Below are 19,603 nucleotides of genomic sequence, written 5' to 3' on the forward strand. Positions count from 1 at the left end.
AGTAAGTAGTGATCTATATTCCATGAGACTTCGATGCTTCTCTCCAGTAAGTAGTTATCTATATTCATGGAGACTTCAATGCTCCCTACAGTAAGTAGTTATCCATATTCCTGGAGACTTCAATACCTCTTTCCTGCAAGTAGTTATCTTCATTCATTGAGGTTTCAATGCTTCTCTCCAGTAAGTAGTTATCCATATTCATGGAGACTTCAGTGCTGCCTCAAGTAAGTAGTTATCCATATTCCTGGAGACTTCAAGGGTTCTCTCCAGTAAGTAGTGATCTATATTCCTCGAGACTTCGAAGCTTCTCTCCAGTAAGTAGTTATCTATATTCATGGAGACTTCAATGCTGCCTACAGTAAGTAGTTATCTATATTCATGGAGACTTCAATGCTACTCCCTAGTAAGTAGTTATCAATTTTCCTGCATATCTTCCTCTTTCCATTGATGCATTGTTTCATAAACTGGCCCACCTCAAAGTTTACCCAGCTTGATTAGCTGCATATTGATATATTTACCTGTGTAATAAGGGTTATGTTGTTGTCCATATTTCTGGAGACTTCAATGCTACTTGCTCTTCAGTAAGTAGTTATCTATATGCCTGGAGACTTCAATGCAGAACAGTGTTTAGTCTCTATTAAAACACATCAAATATATTGCAGCTTCAGATTAAACCATGTAGGACATAGAACCCTAAACTAAGGTAATGAGTCATTCAATGAATGTCCTGCTCTACATGTAGGCCTAGGCCAAGGTCAGAAGAATCTGCCCTTTTAGTATCAAAACAATGACATACATTACATAAATTGTGGCCTCTGCCTAAATTTTCGAGGGTTGAAGACAAAGAGACTATGTCAGTGTCAGTCATGGTATTCCGATGTCAGACATAGGCCTAGGCTAAGGTCAGAAGAATCCAGCCTCATGGTCTCTACACTACCTTCAGTGCAGTGTGTGCATGTAAAATGTCTTTCACTTCTCATATGTAGGTTTGGTTGGTGTTGACCTGCTTAAGATGTTTATAATTGACAGGAAAAGCACCAAAAGAAGGAACAAAAAGTTTGTGCACCCTGTTGCTTTACTTTCAAAAACACTTTCATCTCATAATTATATCCTGAGCTGTCAGAAAGCTTTATCTGCATCTTATAAACATATATAATAGGTTGTAACCAATTTCATTGCTTTGAAAGGAAAATTAAGCTTGGTGAAATGCCAGTCAAATCAAATTTACTCAGAAAATTAAATAACAGGTCAGTAATTTGTAGAAGCCTTTTGGCTACCACGTCAAGGGCAACACTAAATTCTGTTAGACCTAAGTACTGCTGCTTTCTAATCATGAGGAGAATGAATGAGTTTGGTGCTGTGACCAAACCAAAACCCCCTCCCATTAAGCAAAGGCAAACAGAACTTATTAGACTGCAGTTCCAGAGCTTTGTAAAAGAGGGGAAAGAATGGTCATGTGACCATTAAAATATTAGGATTACTCATTTTTCAACACCACATCTCGTGAGGAGTGACCTGGGAGGTTGCAGGGCTACCTGAGGATGGAGGGAGGGTGGGACTGGAGGATAGGTAAGGGACAGGAGGTGTCTGGAGAATCAGTAATGGCGGGTGGGGAAGCCGTTGGTTAAACGGACGCTCATTTAATTTGATCCTAACGATAAGGAAAGCAAAAATCGACACTGATGCTCTAATCAGGGAAGGGTCAGGATAATACAAAGCTGCAATTACTGGAATCAGAAACAATACTCGTTGAACATGAAAAAGAATGAATAACAATTATAGTGGATGTAGCCAAATGAACTACATGTTCCCTTCAAGATTAGTTTGGTGCTCATTTTCACAAACAAAAAAATAATCAAATTCAGTTTCAATTAAGATTTTATTAAAAATTAAAAAAAAATTAATGGACAAGGACGTAAAAATAGCCAATTTTATCTTGAATTCATTGAACTGACAAATCCACAGGATCATAAATAGTCGACAAATTCGAGATTGAAGCGACAAGAAATCCAGTCATGAATCCCAAGAGACGAAAGGCTGAAATGAAAACTCATATCGACTGCAAACTATTCCTTTTTATCCACTCTTGGGTTGGTATATAAGGACCATCAGGGTGGTTAAGGTGTGTTATTACTCAGATGACTCAAGTTGAATACTGGCCAAAGAAATTTCCATCTACGCTACTCTGGTGAGAAGTGGCTCTAATAAAAAACAGGTATTGAGTGACACACTGGATACATTAGTTCCTTTATACATCTGGTGGTCTATAATTTTTCCTGAAAGCCTTCCACATCATGACCTGTCAATGGCTATCATAATTGCCTTTATGAAATTATATTTATAGGTCTTGTTATTTGCGGTTTATAATTTCATTACTTTATAAATGGATGAATTGTGTACATCCAAAGCGTATTTCCATTCAAATAACATTCTGAAATTGACACCTAATAATGATCTACCATGAACAAAGTAGGATCCCAGCAAGCGCCTGCACAGCCACACCTGAATGGAACAAAGGTTGACTATTATAGTTAATAAGGACTGAATATGATTTCTACCACTGCTATTTTTATTGCTCTGTTACTATACTATTTTTCTATTTGTTTAACATTGACTCAGTTCACTGGTAATGTGAACTATTATTTGTATATCATTAACATATTGTCTACAGTAGTGATTAGAAAATATGAACATTGGCACCCAATAGCTCGACCATTCACATCTGTTGTTACAAGACAAACAGGCTTCATTGCTGTGTTACCAGACAATTATCATGAAACAGAAGAGGACGGCGTAAAGGAACACTTTCAGGCAACTGTACCATCCGGCAATATGAATCCATGGTCAAGAGAATTATTTCTAAAAAGCTAAACTAGATGTAGAGCATCCGCAAACACAAATAGTATTTGCTGTTGTCCATTGGATTAATAAAGGACCTTCCTCGTTGTAGTTTAAGGCGAGGTTGAGTTGACTTCATGCTCTCGACCTGGCAGAAGCTTATTTTGGGTCAGGGCTGACAAGAACTCTTACACTCTTTGGACCTTGAGTTGAACAATATTAACAAAATGGTAAATAAAAGAACAAAGCTTTTCACAATAAAACTTAGCACAAATGATTAACAAAATCATTCGTTATTGCGGTGATACACAGCTAACTTGATGTAGAGGGAGATAGCGTTTATATTTTTTAGGAATAATGAATGAATGATTTTAAGTTATCATGCTCGTGGTATTGTTGAGGAAAGAAGAAGAGACAGTAAAATCTTTACTATAATATGTACATAAAAGCAGTACCAATTCACATAAAAAATATTTCACAATAAATTTAACATAGTGATAAAACATGAAAACAAATGCAACACTGTAAAAAAAAGGCTTGCTCGAGTCAGTGTTCGGTGAGCTGAGAGAGAGAGAGAGAGAGAGAGAGAGAGAGAGAGAGAGAGAGAGAAGACCAGCTCTGCTTCCCTTTCCCATTAGCTGATCTGGGATAATTATTCCCCCATTTCTTTCACTTACACTCGCTCTGCCCAAATCACTTTTATTTTTGTTACGGTAAAATACCAATCTAGTGATAATTGCTTTTTACGATATTTCTACTACTGTAAAAGTAACTCACCTCTGTAATAAACAAACTGGCGTCACTTTCAGCTTCTGCATACCTTTGATTGTTTGTTTAAATGGCTTCCTTGTGAAAAGTTATTTTATTTCTCTTTCCTTTTCTTGCATTCTTGACTTATTACTTATGTGTTTGTAAAATCCTCACGTTTGTTCTAAAAGTCTGCCGTTTGCCAACAGTAAGTTGATGTATTGTGGCATTATTAATCTATTTCATGCACTTAACCCTTTAACGCCGATTGGACGTATTAAACGTTGATATAAATTGTCTGTTGGGTGCCGATCGGTTTTTTCTTTTTTCGGACGTATGGTACGTCGATATAAAGTTTTTAGTTTTTTTTTTTAAAAATTCGCGGAAAAATAGTTATAGGCCTACTAAGCAAAAACTTTTGAATCATGCGCCTTGGGGAATGCTGGGAGCTCACAGATCAAGGCGTTGTTTTGTTTGCAATCGTTAAGCAGGCGCGCAAGAGCGAATTTCTTTCTTATCGCACTAAAAAGTATCAGCGACACATCTCAGAAATTATTTCGTCACTTTGACATAATTTTTGCACCATTTTAGATTAGCTGTTACATGGAGTATTATATATGAAAATGTGCGCAATTTCATGTAGAATACAACAAAAAACAACTCATGGTTGTAGCTTTTATCAGTTTTGAAATATTTTCATATAAAATAACCGATAAGTGCCAAAATTTCAACCTTCGGTCAACTTTGACTCTACCGAAATGGTCAAAAAACGCAATTGTAAGCTAAAACTCTTATATTCTAGTAATATTCAATCATTTACCTTCATTTTGCAACAAATTGGAAGTCTCTAGCACAATATTTCGATTTATGGTGAATTTATGAAAAAAAAAATTTTTCCTTACGCCCGCGCGGTAACTTTTCCGAAAAAAATCAGAAATATTTTTGTCCGATTGTCGTAATGTTTGCACCATTTTAAATTAGCCGTTACATAAAGTTTTATATATGAAAATGTGCGCAATTTCATGTAGAATACAACAATACACAACCTATGGTTGTAGCTTTTATCAGTTTTGAAATATTTTCATATAAATAATAAACTCGACCGAAATGGTAGGAAACTGCAATTGTAAGCTACAACACTTACAGTCTAGTAATATTCAATCAATTACCTTCATTTTGCAATAAACGGTAAGTCTCTAGCACAATATTTCGATTTATGGTGAATTTATGAAAACAGCTTTTTTTTACGTCCGCTCGTTACGAATTCATGCATCATTTTGTGATAATATTTTCTCTGTGTTGCCTTGATCGTTTTACAATGTGCTATATACCAAAATGATCGCAATTTAGTGTACAATACAACGGAAAAAAATTAACTCATTAGCTTTAACCATTTTGCTCACAGCGCGATTTGAATACAATTATATATGAATTTTTTTTTTTGCGTTATATATCCCATTACAGTGGTACCTCGAGATACGAAAGGCTCAACTTACGAAAAACTCGAGATACAAAAGCCAATGCGAAAAATTTAACGGCTCTACATACGAAAAGTTTTCAAGATACGATAGGTTTCTGAAAGTCCGAGATTCGCCCGATAACAATTTTGAAACTCGCGCCGCGCGCCGCCATCTTAGTTCTAGTAGACTCGCCACCATCCTCCTGCTCTCCCATTGGTTCCTGATGCTAGCCACCGCCATGAGATCCTTCTCTCCTATTGGACAGCATCCCTCCCATCATGCATCTTATACGTACGTGGCGGCATGCCTAACTCAGCCACTTCGTACCAGAATTTTTATCGTACGCACGCGGCATTCGTTCGGTCCAACGATTTCGTTTAGTAACGTAAATTCGTTAGTGATTTCGTTGTGCTACTTTATCGTGTTGTGTGAGAACCTAATTAGTATACGTACTACATAACTTAATTACGTACAGTATAGTCATGGGTCCCAAGAAAGTTGCTGAAGTTCACAGAAAGAAGAGAATGCTTTCTATGGAGACAAAAATGGAGATAATAAAAAAGTATGAAGCTGGCTTGCGGTTGAGTGTGACGCTAAGAAACGGCCAAAATCCGTCGACGATAGGCACCATCCTTAAGGAGAAGGAAGCCATCAAAGCAGCTACACCTTCCAAGGGCGTGACTATTTTGTCCAACAAGAGGAGCCATGTGCATATTGAAATGGAAGGGCTGCTTCTTGTATGGATTGAGGACAAAGAAATCGATGACGATACGATAACCGAGACGGCAATCTGCCAGAAGGCCAGCACTATTTTCGGAGATTTGATTGCCCAAGCCAAAGACAACGGCGGAGAGGGGACATCAACGGCAACCCCAGAGTTCAAGGCTTCTCATGGGTGGTTCTAAAAATTCCGTAAACGGACTGGCATCCATTCGGTGGTGAAGAAATTGAAATTACGTAAAGAATAAAAAGGTAAAAAGAAATGTAAAAATAAAAAAAAAGACAAAATAAATTTTATTTTAAGTTTTTTGTAAAGTTAAGTGTTACAGTTTTGTTAATGTGTTTTGTAAAGTTTAGTTTGTTTTTCTGACATTTTTTATGTGTTTCGTAAAGTTAAGTGTACGTATCTGCCGTTTGTCCTCCTCTGTCGCCACTTTCGGAGATAGCCTCACTCGAAAGGTAAGCTTCCACATTTTACGTACAGTATTTCTTGTATACCATGTACACTAATACACTTTATTTACAGGTTATTTTGCATTTTGTTATTAATTTAGGTATTGAATGGTCCAAATTGTTGTAGTATTTCATTGTTTATAGGTCAATTTACCTTTATTATGAAATTTACTGGGGTGTTTTTGGAGGGCTTGGAACGGATTAGCCATTTTACATGTAAAATGTGGTCCAAGATACGAAAACCTCATGATACGAAGGGCGCCTCGGAACTGATTAATTTCGTATCTCGAGGTACTACTGTATTTATATATGATAATGATATTTTTTTTCATTTCTGATGGTTGCATACTAAACTTCACGCAATGACAAAAAAAGGAGCCAAAAATTAACTCTTAATCTTGAAGATTAAGCGTGCTGTGATTTTTTGAAAAAAATGGCAATTTGTCGAAAATTGCATTTTTCCTTGCTATACAAACCTGAGGTCCTGTACATATAGGAAGGTAACTAGCGGCAGCTGGAACGGTCGTAAACTTCGAACGAGGGAGTTCGGTAGTTAACTGCTTGTCCGACAGTGCGTGCGCAGAGCGACTGAGAGGTGAAGAATCACTTTTGCTTTAGGCCCAGGAAAAACGCAGAGTGAGGGGTGGCATGAGGTGGGACTATATGTAAAGGACCTCAGGTTTGTATAGTTAGGAAAAATGCAATTTTCGACAAATTGTTATTTGTTTCGATATGTAATACAAACCATCGGTCCTTTTACAATAGGAAGACTCACTTCTTGGTGGGAGGAATCTGAGTCTTAAGAACAGACTGGTGTTCGCCCAACCTTGGATTCCCTCCCTGGTCGTAAGAGCAGAGGGAGGGATCCTAGCCTCTGCCCAATTGATCGGGGTATGTACCGCAGGATCAATGGTCAAACCTCTGGACCCAAGTAATAAGAGGGAGGCAAGCGTACCTCTTAAAACTAGCAAGCAAGAACTTGTTCCTGTTGCAAGAGGCAACATAAAGTTATAAGTTTGTCTCTAGTTGGCTTCCACTTCCCCCCCTTGTTGGGGGAAGTGGTGGATATTCACTCCTATCCCTAATGACAGGGATAGGATGGGGCTCTGTCGAGTAGCTTACCTGCATCTTGTCCTTTTCCAGCGGGGTGACTACCGTGTCCCTCTGCCCACAGGTAGAGGGGAGAAAAAGATGGGGAAGAGAAGCCAGTCACACTCTCATTCACTCATCCATTCTTGCAGTCACACCAGGATTTGATGCTGCTCTGCCTGCTCGGGTGCTGGGTAAGCTACACAACGTGTTGAGCAGCCACCACGGGTCCCAAGGAAAAAGTATCCGAGTACCTGTGGGCAATATCCCAAAGGTAGAAGGAGGTGCAGGTGGTTTGGTTGGCCCAGACCCCTGCCTTCAGGACCTGCGCCACGGAGGAGTTCTTGCGGAATGCAAGGGAAGGACCAATGCTCCTGACTTCGTGGGCTCTCGGACGAAGGGTACGGATGTCGTCGCTACCATCAGCTTCGTATGCCCTCCTGATTACCTCACGTAGCCAGAAAGAAAGTGTGTTATTGGATACTTCTTTCTTGGTCACCCCAGTGCTAACGAAGAGGCGTCGATACTCAGGCCTGAGGTGTCGAATTCTCTTCAGATAGCGTCGTAGCGCCCTCACAGGACAAAGCAGCATCTCATCCGTATCGTTGTCGGTGAAATCCAATAGGGAGGGAATTGTGAAAGACTCGAACCTGTCGTCAGGGATCGACGGATTCTGAGTCTTAGCTACGAAGTTCGGGACGAAATAGAGCGTCACAGATCCCCATCCCCTGGAATGTTTAATGTCGAACGAAAGACCATGAAGTTCCCCTACTCTCTTCGCCGATGCCAGGGTCTTCGAGTCAAACTCCAAAGGACGAGAGTCACATTCCACCCCGGGGGCCTGAGTTCCCTGGGTGGGCAAGACCTCTCAAAGCTCCTCATAAGCAAGGAGATCTCGAACGAGTCCGAGATATCCAATCCCCTCAGTTTCAGGACCAGTGCCAGGGCGGCTCTATATCCTTTGACTGTGGGGACAAAGAGGAGCTTGTCTCAGCGAAGAAAAACGAGGAAATCCGCTACCTGCTGAAGAGTGGCTCTGAGAGGAGATAGACCCTGTCTACGACACCAACCACAGAAGACGGCCCACTTTCCCTGGTACACAGCTGCAGAGGACTGTCTGACGTGTCCAACCATCTCTGTTGCTGCTCTGCGAGAAAAGCCTCTCGCTTGCAAGAGATCGTGGATAACAGCCAGCCGTGAAGATGTAGAGACTGGACTGCCCGGTGGTACCGTTCTACGTGTGGCTGGACGAGAAGGTTGTGCCAAGGGGGAATCTCTCTTGGTGCTTCTGCAAGCAGAGCCAGCAGGTCTGGATACCAAACGGCCTGGAGCCATTTGGGAGCCACCAGGATCATCCTGAGATTCGGGGTGGCCAGCACTCGGCTGATCACCTTGGGAATCAGGCTGAACAGGGGAAAGGCGTAGGCGAAGAGGTTGTCCCATGGGTGTTGGAGAGCGTCCTCTGCAGCTGCCCATGGGTCCGGCACGGCTGAAAAGAAAACCTGGAGTTTTCTGTTGTGCCGGGTGGCGAACAGATCCACTACTGGACGCCCCCACAGGTTGAAGAGCCTTTCCGCCACGTCCTGGTGTAGGGACCATTCGGACCCTATCACCTGATCCCGACGGCTGAGCTTGTCTGCTACTACATTCCTCTTGCCTGGAATGTAGCGGGCTGATAGCTCTACTGAGTGAGCCACGGCCCACACATGCACCTGCAGCATCAACTGGTGCAACGGGAGGGACACTAGGCCCCCATTTTTGTTGACGTATGCCACTACTGTGGTGTTGTCACACATCAACACCACCGAGTGTCCCATCAAGTGGTCCTGGAACTTTTGGAGAGCGAGGAACGCTGCCTTGAGCTCCAGGAAATTGATGTGAAGGTGCTTGTCGTGATGGTCCAACACTCCTGCAGTCAGCAACTCCTCCAGGTGTGCGCCACATCCCCATCCCTCGGTGGATGTGTCTGAGAACAGCAACATCTCCGGGGAGGGGGGGTGCGGAGAGGCACTCCTCTTAAGAGGTTCCTGTCGTCCAACCACCAGGCTAGGTCCTGCCTCACCTCCTCCGTGAGGGACACGGGGAAGTACGGTGGGTCCTCTGCCTGTGACCAACTCTCCTTTAGTCTCCACTGAAGAGACCACAGGTGAAGACGCCCGCGAGGGACTAACTTCTCGAGTGACGACAGGTGGCCGATCACGACTTGCCATTGCTGAGCTGACTGTTCCTGCCGAGACAGGAACCGGTCGGCTGCCTCCCTGAATCTGCTGATCCGAGAGTCTGCGGGGAAGACTCGCCCTGCTACCGTGTTGATCAGCATACCCAGGTACTTCATCCTCTGCTTGGGTTCGAGATCTGACTTCTCGAAGTTCACCACGATCCCCAGATCGTGGCAGAATTCGAGAAGCCGATCCCTGTCCCATAGCAACTGCGAGCGGGAGCTCGCCAGGACTAACCAGTCGTCGAGATACCTCAGAAGACGTATCCCGGACGAGTGGGCCCAAGCAGACACCAGTGTGAAAACTCTCGTGAACACCTGTGGGGCGGTTGAGAGACCGAAGCAAAGTGCCCTGAATTGGTACGCCGTCCCATCGAGGATGAAGCGGAGGTACTTCCTGGAGAATTGATGGACGGGTATCTGGAAATATGCATCCTTCAAATCCACTGAAAGCATGAAATCGTTCTCCCTGATGGAGTCGAGCACGGAACGTGCCGTCTCCATCGTGAACCAAGACTGGCGAATGAATCGGTTCAGGGGAGAGAGATCTATCACTGGGCGCCAGCCCCCCGTAGACTTTTCCACCGGGAAAAGGCGGCTGCAGATGCCCAGGGAACTGATCCCTGACGATCCCTGTCTGTGGGCGACCGTACACTCGGTACCTCTCGCGAACGAGAGGCCGAGCCGGAAACTGGTGTAGCGGCAGCTCCCCTAGCACCAGGCGAGGAAGTACCAGTCTTAGCCGGTACCCCTCTGGTCCCCGTCTTCTTCTTCCTTGCGGAAGGAGAGACGGGCCCTAGGAGGTCCAGTGGAAGGACCCCCCATCCCACCGGAGTGGGACGGGCCCTTAGAAGTTCCCGAAGAAGCCTTCTTAGAGGGGGAGGAGGCAGCCTTCTTCTTCCTCGGCTTGGAAGCCTTGGAAGTCGAAGGGGAAGAGGCGGCGGCAGGCAACGAAGAAGACGACGAAGACGACAACGACACCTTCCTCTTTCTTCTTCTTCTTCTTCGACAGCTCCCTCAGGAGAGACGTCAAGTCCTCCATCCATCCAGGATGGAGTCGGGGCTGTTGTTGCTGAAGCAACAGGGCCCGGCTGCACCTGTTCGGAAGGACCAGTGTCTGGGGCAGCAACACCACGGGCTAGAATGACGTTGGCAGGTGCGGGAACAGCAGGAGCAGCAGGAACAGCAGGAGCGGCAGGTAAAGCAGACAGGGCAGGTACTCCAGGAGACGGGGCAGCAGCCAGCGACATCCTGGGTACCGGCGGCAGGTCCAGGGGTGAGCTCTTCGGGCATCGGAAGTCTGAGGCTGGCAGCACAAAGAACCTGGGAGGTGGAGGCACGCCCCTCCTCGGCACAGCAGCGATCGGGCCCTGCACGGCGGGCGTAGGCGTCACAGACATCACGTGAAGGGTGTAAACCAGGTGAGGAGGGGCGGCGTACCCTGGAGTCGAGATCATGGTAGTAGTGGTGGTCACCGCCAGATGCTGGAGCAGCCCCTGGATGCTTGGCGTGCCCTGAAGTCCCAGCGACACCCACACCTGGCCAAGGTCGTCCCCCGCAGCAGAAGCACCTGAGAAAGCAACAGTCGGGTCAGGAGGGGTTCCCCCTCGCGCGGGGAGGGGCAAACCCCACCCCAAGCGAACGGAAGACCCCGAATACAATTGCACGTCGGGGTAACGAGGGCCCTCCTCTACGCTCGACGGATCGGGCGAAGAGAAGCACCTCGAAACCCCCCCCGAAGGGGAAGGTGCCATACGCGGGAGCTGAGCCGGGGGCAGGAAAGAAGACGAAGTGTCCGTAACCAAAGGAGTCGCTAGAGAGCTTTCCAACGACTCCTTGGCAGGTCTACGCTTCTTCCTACCCTCGTACAGCACCCAATGCACCTCCGACCAATTAACACAGACATTGCACGGCTCGGCCCGAGAGCATTCACGCCCTCGGCACCGAGCGCAAAGGACATGTTGATCAATTTCCGGAAAGGAGCGGACAACCCCACACTTGCGTCCCTCCACCCCAGGGCACACTCTACGGTTGATGGGGGGGCACGGGGATAGCTCCATTGTCCGATGATCCATTAATCAATGTAAATCAAAAAAATGAAAAAGACAGTACGTACTTACAATTTCACTTTCAAACACTGACAATCCAAGTTGAAGAATATTCACAACAAAACCAAAGCATACGACGATGAAGCGGGCAGAGAGCGATGACGAACACATCCTCCACACACACGGCCAAAAGCAAAGGTGATTCTTCACCTCCCAGTCGCGCTGCGCGCGCACTATCGGACAAGCAGTTAACTACCGAACTCCCTTGTTCGAAGCTTACGACCATTCCAGCTGCCGCTAGTTACCCTCCTATATGTAAAGGACTGATGGTTTGTATTACGTATCGAAACAAACATTTTTTCCGCTTCGGCGCTCACTCCCAGACCCCGCCGGCATACGGGAAACGATTTTTATTATACCCCTTCGGCATTAAAGGGTTAAGAACCAAGTGTAAACACACTGATTACTCTCTCACTCTCTGACACAATCGGACACACACAAACTATCGATTCCTTTAATCATCTTTGTACCTAATGTGAATAAAATGTATTTTGTCATCAACCTTTGCATACTGCAATCAATTCAGTTTGCTCAAAAGGGTTCCCGTCTCTCCTCCCTCCATCCCCCAGCCGGCCGGTGCCATTTTTACCAAACAGTTTGTAAATCGTACACAGAAAAAATGATATTGTTATGATACAATAAAGTTTGTTCATACTTACCTGGCAGATATATATATAGCTGTATTCTCCGAAGTCCGACAGAATTTCAAAACTCCCGGCACACGCAGCGGTCGGCCAGGTGGTAGTACCCATTCCCGCCGCTGGGAGGCGGGCGTCAGGAACCATTCCCATTTTCTGTCAGATTTTTCTAGTGCCACTGTCTCCTGAGGGGAGGTGGGTGGGCACTTTGATTATATATATCTGCCAGGTAAGTATGAACAAACTTTATTGTATCATAACAATATCATTTTGTTCATGAACCTTACCTGCCAGATATATATACAGCTGAATCCCACCTTTGGAGGAAGGGGGAGACAGACTCTGATTTTGGGAAACAATTCCATTTACATGATTGATATCCTGGTTCCTTAACCTGTTAGCATAGCTGAACTTCGTGGAGTACGTCACCCAAGTCTGCTTCTGCGTTTATTAGAGACTCCAGCAAGGTAGTGACCTGCGATGCTGTTGAGTTCTAGAGGATTTGTCAACGGGGGCGTGACCACAAAACAACTAGATCCTACATTATAGACCTCCAATTTTTGGGTAATGCATTCCTAGAGGTGCCAGCAAGGACGTGACCTGTGTAGCTGGTGCGCTCTAATGAACTGTCACAGGGAGCGTGACCACAATGTGACAGATCATATAGGTGTTGATTAGACACCGAATGCTGTTAATGCTTCACTGGAGGTCCTAGCAAGGACGTGACCTATGTAGCTGGTGCGCTCCAGATGATTTGTCAACGGGTACATGACCACAATGTGACAAAAACATTTTACCCTACTATGAGGGCGAAGCAAAAACATTACCACCTGACCTAGCCTATCTGGTTAAACTTCGTATAACCAAGGCTAATGGAGGGAAGTCCGCCTAAGGCGGCCGACCCAAGACCACAATAAACTAAACACCTAAATAAACATAATAAAACTAAAAAATAAAAAATAAAAAGAAATAAAATTAAAAAGTCCAAACTAACATATTATTTCCTAAATGATAGGAAGAGTGCTATTCTCTGTCCCCAATATAGTGTCTGCTGCAACATATGGGCCCAAAGAGTAACAGTTCTCGTATGTAGTCCTCACCTCCCGAAGGTAGTGAGAGGCAAACACTGAATTACTACGCCAAAATGTGGCATTCAAGATGTCATTGAGTGCCATATTCTTTTAGAAGGCTACCGACGTAGAAATAGCCCTCACTTCATGCGCATTCACCTTCAACATTTTCATATCACTGTCTTGACAGGATGAATGCATTCCTTGATGGTGTCCCTCAAGAAAAAAGCTAAAGCATTCTTTGACATTGGTAAATTTGGCTTCCTTACCAAACACCACAAGTTATCAGAAAGACCTCTACAATCCTTAGTCTTCTTTAGGTAGAATTTGAGAGCCCTGACAGGGCACAGAACTCTCTCTGGCTCGTGCCCAACGATTTCGGCCATCCCTTAATTTCGAAGGTCTAGGCCAAGGGTTGGACGGATTTTCATTTTTTGCCAGGAACGTTGGGCTCAAGGAACAGACCGCGTTATAACCTTTAAAGCCCACGTATTTGCTAATTGCTTGCACCTCGCTGACTCTCTTCGCCGTTGCCAGAGCAATCAGGAAGATAGCTTTTCTAGTAACATCCTTCAGGGAAGCCGTATGCATAGGTTCGAATGGACTGGACATGAGGAACTTCAGAACTACATCCAAGTTCCAAGACGGCAACCTGGGTTGTTGAACCTTCGTTGTTTCAAAAGATCTCAAGAGATCGTGAAGGTCTCTGTTGTCCGCCAAGTCCAGGCCTCTGTGCCTAAAGACAACTGAAAGCACACTCCTATATCCCTTGATTGTAGAGACTGCAAGCTTTAGATTCCCTTCTCAGGATAATAAAAGGAAGTCCAGCACTCCCTGGCTCACAGAGGTCGTGGTGGAGGAAATGCCGTTCTTCTTGCACCAACTCCTAAAGACTGCCCACTTCAATTGGTACACTGCGTTGGATGAAGCTCTTCTTGCACTGGCAATAGCTTTCGCCACTGACCTAGAAAAGCCTCTCGCTCTGGCCAACTTTTGGATAGTCTGAATGCAGTCAGACTCAGAGCAGAGAGGTTTCTGTGGTACCCTCTCGAAGTGGGGCTGTCTGAGTAAGATCTGTCCTTACTGGAAGACGTCCTCGGGAAGTCTACTACGAAGGCCATGACCTCTGTGAACCAGTCTCTCGCCGGCCAGAACGGGGCGATCAAAGTCATTCTCGTCCCTTCCGACGCCGCAAACTTTCTCATGACTTCCCCAAGATCTTGAACGGGGAAAAGGCGTACAGGTCCCATCCCCGTCAGTCCCAAGAGGAGTGCGTCTATCGCCACTGCCGCTGGGTCGAGTACTGGGGAGCAGTACAGTGGAAGCCTCTTCGTTCTGGACGTCACAAAGATGTCCACTAGCGGACGTCCCCATAACCCCCACAGCTCTTGGCATACCTCCTGATGCAGAGTCCACTGGGTTGGCAGAAGTTGATCTCGTCTGCTGAGGAGATCTGCCTGGACGTTCTCTACTCCTGCTACGAACCTTGTAAGGATCGTGACGTCCAGTGCCCTTGCCCACAGCAAGATCTCCTTTGCCAGAGCAAAAAGGGACCGAGACTGTGTTCCTCCCTGCTTCTTCAAGTACGCCAGAGCTGTGGTGTTGTCTGAGTTGACTTGGACTATTCGATGAGAGACTTTTTCTTGGAAAAATGGAGAGCTAAAAAGATGGCTGCCATTGTTTAGGTTTATGTGCCAGGACACCTGTTCCCCTCTCCAGGTGCCTGACACTTCTTCCCCCCTGATGTTGCTCCCCACCCCGTGGTGGACGTGTCGGAGAACAACACTAGGTCGGGGCTCTGAAGCTTGAGAGACACGCCCTCCGACAACTTCACTGGATCTAGCCACCATTTTAAGTGATGTTTTACTACCTCTCCTGAAATTTTTAAGATCATATCCAGATTCTTGTTTCTTTCCAATTTTCCTTGAGAAAAAATTGTAGCAGTCTTGAGGTGCAGTCTCCCAAAAAGGAAACAAACTTCTCCAGCGAGGAAATGGTCCCCCAGCAGGCTCATCCATTCCCTCACCGAGCACGAATCTTCCATTATTGGAAGGCTGACACTTTGTTCTAAACATTACTGCTGACGTCCCCTGGGACAGAAAAGCTCGAAAAGCCACTGAATCCATCTGAATCCCCAGATACAGGATGGATTGGGTTGGAATCAGATGTGACTTTTCGAAATTCACCAGTAGTCCCAGGGACTTCACCAACGATAAAGTTGTTTGAAGATCCTTCAGACACCGCGTTTGAGTGGAGGCACGAATGAGCCAGTCGTCCAGGTACATAGAGAGACTGATATTTGCAAGATGAAGCCACCTCGCCACGTTCTTCATTAAAGTCGTGAAGACCATAGGGGACGTGCTCAATCCGAAGCAAAGCGCCCTGAATTGATAAACTGTCCCTTTTAGGACAAACCGAAGATACTTCATCGACTGTGGATGGATGGGGACGTGGCAATACGCGTCTTGAAGGTCTAATGAAACCATCCAATCGTTTGGTCTTAAGGTCCCAAAAACTGACTGAGGTGTCTCCATCTTGAATTTCTGCTTCTGTACGAACCGATTCAGACTGCTCACATTTAAGACTGGTCGCCAACCTCCTGACTGTTTTGGCACCAGGAACATCCTGTTGTAGAAGCCTGGGGATTCCAGGTCTACAACCTGTTCCACCGCTCTCTTTTCTAACATCTGCTCGAGCAGATCGAAAAGGATTTGTTGCTTCTCCTGATGGTAAATAGGGGATAAATCCTTGGGTGTCATGCAGTGGGGGAGGTTTCAAGAAAGGAATCTTGTACCCCCGCTTGATGACGTTGAGCGACCAGCTGTCCGCCTTCCTCTCTATCCAAGCTTTTGAGAATAGTCGAAGCCTGGGTCCTACTGGCAGCTGAAGGATCTCTGGTTCATTTCTTTCCTCTGATCTTAGCCGAGACTCTGCCTCTGGAACATGTACTTCCTCGAGAAGATGTTCTCGAGGAAACTCCACCTCGAAAGGGCTTCTGCTTCTTGAAAGGTTGCATCCGTGCAGACGTAGAAGAAACAACCGTACGTTTTGCCGACTGAGCTAGGAGGTCTTGGGTAGCCTTCTCTTGTGGACTGACAGCCAGATCTTTGACCATAGCCTGGGGAAAGAGATGGCTCGAAAGAGGTGCATACAACAATTCTGCCTTTTGAGAGATAGAGACCGCCTTTGCAGTAAAACCACAATAGGCCGCTCTCTTCTTCAAAATCGAAGTGCAGAATGCGATGGCCAACTCCTCCGAACCATCCCTGACGGCCTTGTCCATGCATGCAAGCACGCTGGACAGCTCCTCCAGGCTAAGCGAATCAGGACTACGCGACCGGTTATCCAAGACCCCTAAACACCAATCCAAAAAGTTGAAAACTTCTATCGTACGGAAGAGTCCCTTCATATGATGGTCCATTTCAGAAAGGGTCCAGGGCACTTTCGTTGTCGACAAAAGGGATCTCTTCGGTGCATCTACCAAGGTAGCGAAGTCACCTTGGACGAAGAGGGGGGGGCTGGGGGCTCTAAAACCTATCTCCTCCCCTGTCTCATACCAAAGACCTGCCTTGCCAGTCAGTCTTGAAGGGGGTAGGGCGAAAGCGTTCTTGTTTCGGGCTTTTCTTGACTCCATCCAATTCTGCATTTTCTTAAAAGCCCTTTTGTTGATAATGAAGTAGCCATCTTCAACAATCCTGGAGTCTTGATAGCCTTCGACGAAAGCAATTGTGAAGGAGGCGACTGCGGGGCTTCAGGTTTAAACTTCTCTTCAAAGGAGGTTCGAAGCAATTGAACCAAGACCTGGTAATCTGAAGATACTGTTGATGATTGTTCTTCAGTTAATTCCTCCAACAAGTTTCCTTCTTGAGATTCATTACTATCCTCCGAATCTCGGCGAATGTCTGAAGAAACATTACGTCGTGCGTCCAGCTGCGCGCCATGTCTGGCGTCAAGCCGATCGTCCAGCCGAGCGTCCAGCCGAGCGTCCAGCCGAGCGTCCAGCCGAGCGTCCAGCCGAGCGTCCAGCCGAGCGTCCTGCCGAGCGTCACGCTTGGCATCCAGCCGAGCGCCCCGCCCGGCGTCGAGCCGAGCGCCCAGCCGAGCGTCAGGCCTGGCGTCAAGTCTCACTGCCGCCTTAACGTCGTGCTCTGCAGACCTTCATGCACGAAATCTCGAAGTTGAGGTAATAGGAGAAAGAGCGAGGCAATGAGAAGAAGGAGAAGGAGACTGCCTGGATCTATTGACTGGCAGCTTATCATCCTTCCTCCTGTGACGTGACTTTTCCTCTCTCTGCAACCAATAAGGCAATTTGATGTTGCAAATTCTCAATCTTCTTCGATTTAGGGCTGATCCTGTGAGAAGACGAGGGGCGAGGGGAAGCCCTCCTCCTTCTCACATGGACCGCCACAGGTATATCCTTAGCGCAACCAGGGCGCTCAAAAGCATTGTCGTCAAAAGACATCCTCTCCGGCGACGATCGCAAAACAGAAGAAGAGAAAGGACGTGTAGCGTCCTTCTCCCTAAGACCAAGGTGACGGCCGCTCGTGCGACATCTTGCACCTTTGCTCTCTTTTGCGGTGGTGAGAGTCTTCGAATTGTTCTGGAGACGACCGCAAAACAGAAGGGGCTACGGATGTGCAGCGTCCTCCTCTTAGGAATCAAAGGTTGGCGGCCGCCTGTGGGACATCTAGTCGTCTTGTCCCTCTTCAAAGGCGCGATCGCTTCCGAAAGCTCCAACCGCTGCGCGGGGAGGACGTTTCTGATGACGAAAAACACTCTTTCAAGATCCGTTTACGAACTTTGGAAGCCTGGGAAGCGCCCACAGGTCTTGCCGAAGGAACATCAGATCGGTTGTCCGAACCCCCTTCCGCAACACTCGGAGCATTATCACTACACACCACTGCACTATTAACACCTTCTAATGCTTGCACTTTTGATTCCAGGCTACGCAAAGATTCAAGAATCATCGATAGGGTATTACCCTCCACAGACACTAATGTAGGGCCCGAAGGCATCACAGGTTTAGGAGGGATAAATTCCACTGGATGTGTAACTGGCGTTACACTCCTCCTTACCCTATCACTTTCTATTTTACACACATACGATTCATACGCCTTCCACGCAGAATCAGACATACTCTCACATTCATTGCAGCGATCATCAAACATACAAACATGTTTCCGACAATTCGCGCACACTGTATGAGGGTTTACCGAAGATTTCGGTAGCCTCACCTTGCATTCTTCCACACAACATACTTTGGCGCTAATCGAACTAGATCCAGATATCTTAAGTTTAAGGAAAAATCAAGCCAAATTCAAAACCAATCCACAATTAGCGTATGCCTAACCACCGATCCAAATCAAATAACCAAAAATCAATCGGGATACTCAAGTGACCAAAAGTTCCAAAATCCAATGACGGAGGAGCAGAAAACACTTTTTGGCTGCACCGGCGACAGAAAATATCTGACAGAAAATGGGAATGGTTCCTGACGCCCGCCTCCCAGCGGCGGGAATGGGTACTACCACCTGGCCGACCACTGCGTGTGCCGGGAGTTTTGAAATTCTGTCGGACTTCGGAGAATACAGCTATATATATATCTGGCAGGTAAGGTTCATGAACAAAATAAAATTTCAAAAAATTTTACTTCATATAACGTACGGTTTCATTAATTTACACTCTTGATTTAACTTTTGAACACATTAATAATAGAAAAATTGTGAAAAGGGGGACTTTTTGGGTTGGCTGGAACGAATTATCCTGATTCCCTTTATTTCTTATGGGGATATTTGTTTCATATTTCGAACAAATAGTACTTCGAACAGCCTTCTGGAACGGATTAAGTTCGAAATACCAGGTACTACTGTACATTCTTCATTCCAATAACTACCTCACCATTCATCTCAGCAAAAATGGGGACCCTGGGTAAACTCTGAGAAGAACCTGCTGAGATGCCAGAGTATCTGCTGTGGAGGATAAGGATTTAGTGGTTGATTGGCTAGCTTTGGCACTGAAATGCTGTTTTTCCACATGAATTGTATAAGGTATTCCTGGTCAGGCATCTGGTCACAGAGTATCTTATGAGTCTGTGAAAGAAAAATTTGGCTCTCGTAGCTGTTGAAATTTGTTGGTCAGTGCAATTAAGTATAGTAGAAGTCATTTCCTTCCAAACTACTGGTACATCAGATTAAAATGCTTGAGTGTATGAGTGAATTCCCACGCCAACAAAACCGAGGCAAAGTACCATAATGGGTTTGTA

At 45.8% G+C, this 19,603-nt stretch overlaps 1 protein-coding gene across 2 annotated transcripts in view; it reads right to left on the minus strand.

The window, feature by feature from the left end:
* Window positions 1-1,893: 1,893 nt before the first annotated feature.
* LOC135213708 (uncharacterized) overlaps window positions 1,894-19,603 on the minus strand; it is a 107,551-nt gene continuing 89,841 nt past the window's right edge. The window contains exon 10 of one of the 2 annotated variants that reach the window (XR_010314187.1): window positions 1,894-2,502. The gene's annotated coding sequence lies outside the window, so the exon portion shown is untranslated. Of the gene's footprint in view, window positions 2,503-18,929; window positions 19,431-19,603 lie in introns of those variants that run through there. The other variant, XR_010314188.1, reaches the window with a different exon arrangement.

This window comes from Macrobrachium nipponense, chromosome 43 (genome assembly GCF_015104395.2).
Source record: "Macrobrachium nipponense isolate FS-2020 chromosome 43, ASM1510439v2, whole genome shotgun sequence".
Taxonomy (NCBI): domain Eukaryota; kingdom Metazoa; phylum Arthropoda; class Malacostraca; order Decapoda; family Palaemonidae; genus Macrobrachium; species Macrobrachium nipponense.